The sequence below is a fragment of the Arachis hypogaea genome, chromosome 12 (assembly GCF_003086295.3).
Source record: "Arachis hypogaea cultivar Tifrunner chromosome 12, arahy.Tifrunner.gnm2.J5K5, whole genome shotgun sequence".
NCBI lineage: Eukaryota > Viridiplantae > Streptophyta > Magnoliopsida > Fabales > Fabaceae > Arachis > Arachis hypogaea.
In genome coordinates this window covers 41,046,518-41,052,959 of record NC_092047.1, presented here as the reverse complement: position 1 = coordinate 41,052,959, position 6,442 = coordinate 41,046,518, and the positions used below count along the sequence as shown (strand labels likewise).

The window sequence follows — 6,442 nt, the reverse complement described above, 5'->3', positions numbered from 1 at the left end:
CACTCTAAAAAGTCGACAAGGAGAGGCGTCGTGCGTTGTGGACACTAAGTCCGAACACCTTCGAACTCTGCAGTATAAGCTCATCCTTTGGACTCGTTCGAAACCAGTAGCGGTGGAGCTTCTCAGCTCCCGGATGTGTTTAAGGATCTCACAGTTGCGGTGGACTCTATTAGGGAAGCAGCCACAAAACAACTGGTGATAAGATTGAAGGTTGTTCACAGTGCTTACGATGTCCTTGATGAGAAGGAAGCTAAAAAGGGTGATGATGAATTGGATGATTGTACACTGATGAGCGGATAATTTATACGCTTTTTTGGCATTATTTTTAGGTAGTTTTTAGTATGTTTTAGTTAGTTTTTAATATGTTTTTATTAGTTTTTAAATAAAAATCACATTTCTGGACTTTACTATGAGTTTGTATATTTTTTTGTGATTTCAGGTATTTTCTGGCTGAAATTGAGGGACCTGAGTAAAAATCTGATTCAGAGGCTGAAAAAGAACTGCAGATGCTGTTGGATTCTGACCTCTCTGTACTTGAAGTGGATTCTCTGGAGCTACAAAAGCCCAATTGGCATGCTCTTAATTGCGTTAGAAAGTAGACTTCCTGAGCTTTCCAGCAATATATAATAGTTCATACTTTATCCGAGATTTGATGGCCCAAAGTGGCGTTCAAAGTCAGCATAAAAATTCTGGCGTAAAACACCCAAACTGGCACCAGAATTGGAGTTAAACACCCAAACTGGCACCAAAGCTGGCGTTTAACTCCAGAAATAGCCTAAGCACGAAAAAGCTTCAATGCTCAGCCCAAGCACACACCAAGAGGGCCCGAAAGTGGATTTTTGCATCATTTACTCATTTCTGTAAATCTTAGGCTACTAGTTCTCTATAAATAGGACCTTTTGCTATTGTATTTTCATCTTTGATTAGTCTTATGCTATCTTAGACGTTTATGGGGGCTGGCCAATTGGCCATGCCTGGACCTTGTTCTTATGTATTTTCAACGGTGGAGTTTCTACACACCATAGATTAAGGTGTGGAGCTCTACTGTTCCTCATGAATCAATGCAAAGTACTATTGTTTTTCTATTCAACTCAAGCTTATTCTTGTTCTATGATATTCACTCGTACTTCAACCTGATGGATATGATGATCCGTGACACTCATCATCATCCTCCCTTATGAACGCGTGCCTGATAACCACCTCCGTTCTACCTTCGATTGAGTGTGTATCTCTTGGACTCCTGATTCGGATCAGAGTCTTCGTGGTATAAGCTAGAACTAATTGGCAGCATTCTTGAGATTCGGAACGTCTAAACCTTGTCTGTGGTATTCTGAGTAGGATCTGGGATGGGATGACAGTGACGAGCTTCAAACTCGCGAGTGTTGGGCGTAGTGACAAACGCAAAAGGATCAATGGATCCTATTCCGACATGAGTGATAACCGACAGATGATTAGCCGTGCGGTGACAACGCATTTTGGACCATTTTCACTGAAAGGATGGATGGTAGCCATTGACAACGGTGATCCCCAACATACAGCTTGCCATGGAAAGGAGTATGAATGATTGGATGAAGGCAATAGGAAAGCAGAAGTTCAGACGGAACAAAGCATCTCGATACGCTTATCTGAAGTTCCTAACAATGAATTACATAAGTATTTCTATCTTATTTTATGTTTTATTTATATTTTAATTATCAATCCTCCATAACCATTTGAATCCGCCTGACTGAGATTTACAAGATGACCATAGCTTGCTTCAAGCCGACAATCTCCGTGGGATCGACCCTTACTCACGTAAGGTATTACTTGGACGACCCAGTGCACTTGTTGGTCAGCTGCACGAAGTTGTGTGAAAAGTGTGCGATCACGATTTCATGTACCAAGTTTTTGGCACCGTTGGTGGGGATTGTTCGAGTTTGGACAACTGATGGTTCATCTTGTTGCTCAGATTAGGTAATTTTATTTTATTTTTAAGCTTTTTATTCTTTTTATTTTCAAAAAAAAAATTTCAAAAAAAAATTTTCTAATTTGTTCTTCAGAATTTTTAAGAATGAATTCTAGAGTTTCATGATGATCTGTTGAAGTCTGGCTGGCCGTGAAGCCATGTCTAATCTTTTGGACCAAGGTTTCAACTTATCATCACAAGAGCTTGTTGATTTCTATCAATCTTGCTGTTGAATGTAATGATCTACTAAAGCTTGGCTGGCCATTGGCCATGTCTAGTGTTTTGGACCGAAGCTTTCACTAAAAGCTTGGCTGGCTAGTAAGCCATGTCTAATTCCTGGACCGGAGTTTTTAGACTAACATTGCATGATTCCTAGAATTCTCATTAAGAATTTTGAATTCCTTATTTTCTTTTTCCAAACAATTTTCAAAAAAATAAAAAATAAAAAAATTAATAAAATCATAAGAACTAAAAATTTTGTGTTTCTTGCTTGAGTCTAGTGTCTATTTTTAAGTTTGGGGTCTTGCATATTTTTAATTTTCTTGCATTTTTTGAATATATGCATTATGTTCTTCATTGATCTTCAAGTTGTTCTTGATGATTTTCATGGGTATGATCTTTAAATTCTCTTGTTTTGTGTCTTTTGTTATTTCTCATATGCATTCTCAATTTGTTAGTGTCTCTAATATGAAAATTTCTAAGTTTGGTGTCTTGCATGCATTGTTTATTTGATCTTAGTTTTCCATGATTAGTTTCATTTTGTTGTTTCTCATCATTAAAAATTCAAAAAAAAATTCTTCAAAATTATGTCTTTTCAAGTCAATAATACAGAGAATTGAAGATTCAGAACATACAGCAAAGGAATCACAGAGAAAAAGCTGGGCGTTCAAAACGCCCAGTGAGGAAGAAAATCTGGCATTTAAACGCCAGCCAGGGTACCTGGCTGGGCGTTAAACGCCCAAAAGGATAGTATTTTGGGCGTTAAACGCCAGAATGGATACCATTCTGGGCGTTTGATGCCAGGAAGACACAAGGGAGATAAGTTAGTTTTTAATTCAAATCTTTTTCAAATTTTCATAATTTTTCAAATCAAATCTTTTTCAAATCATATCTTTTCAATCATATCCTTTTCAAAATCAAATCTTTTGCATTTTTCTCTCATTATTTTCGAAAATCCTTGCTAACAATTAATTATTTGATTCAAAAATTTCAAGTTTGTTACTTTCTTGCTAAGAAAGGTTCAATATTTGAATTTTAGAATCATATCTTTTAAATTTCTTGTTAGCCAAGTCATTAATTTTAAAAATCAAATCTTTTTAAATTGTTTTTCAATCATATCTTCTCAATCATATCTTCTCAACCACATCTTTTTCAAAATAATTTTAATCATATCCTTTTGATTTCTAATTTCAAAATCTTTTTCAAAATTACTTAATTACTTTCTCAATTTTAATTTTCAAAAACTATCTACCACTTTTTCAAAATTCCTTTTAATTATTTCAAAACTTTTTAAATTTATTTTCGAAAAATTCTCACCCCCCCTTCTCACCTTCTTCTATTTAAGGACTAACACACCTCCTCTATTAGCAATTCGGACTCTCTCTCTATAAGTTCGAATTCTTCTCTCTACCTCCTCCTTCTATTCTTCCTTTTCTCTGACACCTCAAGGAATCTCTATATTGTAACATAGAGGATTCCATACTTTCTCGTTCTCTTCTCTTTCATATGAGCAGGAACAAAGACAAAGGCATTCTTGTTGAAGCTGATCCTGAACATGAAAGGACCTTGAAGAGAAAGTTAAGAGAAGCTATAGCACAACTCTCTGGAGAGGACCTAACAGAAACTTTCAAACAAGAAGAAGACATGGCAGCCGAAAATAACAACAATGCCAACAATGCAAGGAAGGTGCTTGGTGACTTTACTGCACCTACTCCCGACTTCGATGGGAGAAGCATCTCTATTCCTGCCATTGGAGCAAACAACTTTGAGCTTAAGCCTCAATTAGTTTCTCTAATACAACAAAATTGCAAGTTTCATGGACTTCCATTGGAAGATCCCATCAGTTTTTGGCTAAATTTTTGCAAATCTGTGACACTGTCAAGACCAATGGAGTTGATCCCGAGGTCTACAGACTTATGCTTTTTCCCTTTGCTGTAAGAGACAGAGCTAGAATATGGTTGGACTCACAACCTAAGGAAAGCCTGAACTCTTGGGAAAAGCTGGTCAGTGCCTTTCTGGCCAAATTTTTTCCACCTCAAAAGATGAGTAAGCTTAGAGTGGAAGTCCAAACCTTCAGACAGAAGGAAGGTGAATCCCTCTATGAAGCTTGGGAAAGATACAAGCAATTGATCAGAAGGTGTCCTTCTGACATGCTTTCAGAATGGAGCATCATAGGTATCTTCTATGATGGTCTGTCTGAACTGTCCAAGATGTCATTGGACAGCTCTGCTGGAGGATCTCTTCATCTGAAGAAGACGCCTGCAGAAGCTCAGGAACTCATTGAAATGGTTGCAAATAACCAATTCATGTACACTTCTGAAAGGAATCCTGTGAATAATGGGACAAATCAGAAGAAAGGAGTTCTTGAGATTGACACTCTGAATGCCATATTGGCTCAAAACAAAATATTGACTCAGCAAGTCAATATGATTTCTCAGAGTCTGTCTGGAATGCAAGCAGCAATAGGCAGTACCAAAGAAGCTTCATCTGAAGAAGAAGCTTATGATCCTGAGAACCCAGCAATGAAAGAGGTGAATTACATGGGAGAACCCTATGGAAACACCTATAATTCTTCATGGAGAAATCACTCAAATCTCTCATGGAAGGACTAACAGAGGCCTCAACAAGGCTTCAACAACAGTAATGGTGGAAGAAATAGGTTTAGCAATAGCAAACCTTTTCCATCATCTTCTCAGCAATAAACAGAGAATTCTAAGCAGAACCACTCTGACTTAGCAACCATAATCTGTGATCTAACTAAGACCACTCAAAGTTTCATGACTGAAACAAGGTCCTCCATTAGAAATTTGGAGGCATAAGTGGGTCAGGTGAGTAAGAAAGTTACTGAACTCCCTCCTAGTACTCTCCCAAGCAATACAAAAGAGAATTCAAAGAGAGAGTGCAAGGCCATAACCAAGACCAACATGGCCGAACCTGGAGAGAGTGAGGAGGATGTGATTCCCAGAGAGAAAAACCTCATGGGATGTCCTCTGAATGAAAAGAAATTCCCCTTTGAGGAACCATGGGAATCTGAGGCTCATACAAAGACCATAGAGATTCCATTGAATCTGCTTCTGCCATTCATGAGCTTTGATGAGTATTCTTCTTCTGAAGAGGATGAAGATGTTACTGAAGTGCAAGTTGCTAAGTACCTTGGAGCAATCATGAAGCTAAATGCCAAGTTATTTGGTAATGAGACTTGGGAGGATGAACCCCCTTACTCACCAAAGAACTTGATGACTTGACTAGGCAGAGATTACCTCAGAAGAAGCAGGATCCTGGAAAGTTCTCAATACCTTGTACCATAGGCACCATGACCTTTCAAAAGGCTCTGTGTGACCTAGGGTCAAGTATAAACCTTATGCCACTCTCTTTAATGGAGAAACTAGGGATCCTTGAGGTACAAGCTACAAGAATCTCACTTGAGATGGCAGACAATTCAAGAAAACAGGCTTATGGACTTGTAGAGAATGTTTTGGTGAAAGTTGAAGGCCACTACATCCCTGCTGACTTCATAATCCTAGACACTAGGAAGAGTATGGATAAATCCATCATCCTTAGCAGACTCTTCCTAGCCACAGCAAAAGCTGTGATTGATGTTGACAGAGGAGAATTAGTCCTTCAAGTGAATGAGGACTACCTTGTGTTTAAGGCTCAAAGATCTCCCTCTGTAACAATGGAGAGGAAGCATGAAAAGCTTCTCTTAATGCAGAGTTATACAAAGCCCCTAAATTCAAACTCTAAGTTTGGTGTTGGGAGGCCATCATCATGCTCTGATTCTCTGTGAGGCTCTCTAAGAGCTCACTGTCAAGTTATTGACATTAAAGAAGCGCTTATTGGGAGGCAACCCAATGTTATTTAATTATATTTATTTATTTTCCATTGCTATTTTATGTTTTCTTTAGGTTGATGATCATGTGAAGTCACAAAAACAACTGAAAAAGTAAAAAAAGAATGAAAAATAGCATTAAAAATAGCACACCCTGGAGGAGGAGCTTACTGGCATTTAAACGCCAGTAAGAGTAGCAGAATGGACGTTAAACGCCCAGTCTGGCACTATTCTGGGCGTTTAATGCCAGAAAAGGGCACCAGACTAGCGTTTAACGCCAGAAAAGAGCAACAAACTGGCATTTAACACCAGAAATGGGAGACAAGTTGGCGTTTAACGCCAGAAAGGGGAGAAAAGTTGGCGTTAAACGCCAGAAATTGGCAGCAACCTGGCGTTTAACGGCAGGATTGGCAATCAAGGGGGCGTTTACACGCCAACATGGTGCAGGG

The 6,442-nt window shown here is 38.5% G+C and overlaps 1 non-coding gene across 1 annotated transcript; it reads right to left on the bottom strand.

The window, feature by feature from the left end:
* Positions 1–4,212: 4,212 nt before the first annotated feature.
* On the bottom strand, positions 4,213–4,320 carry LOC112731317 (small nucleolar RNA R71). The gene has a single exon (XR_003167100.1). It is a non-coding gene; the product is annotated as a small nucleolar RNA R71 (small nucleolar RNA).
* Between the last annotated feature and the right edge of the window lie 2,122 nt (positions 4,321–6,442).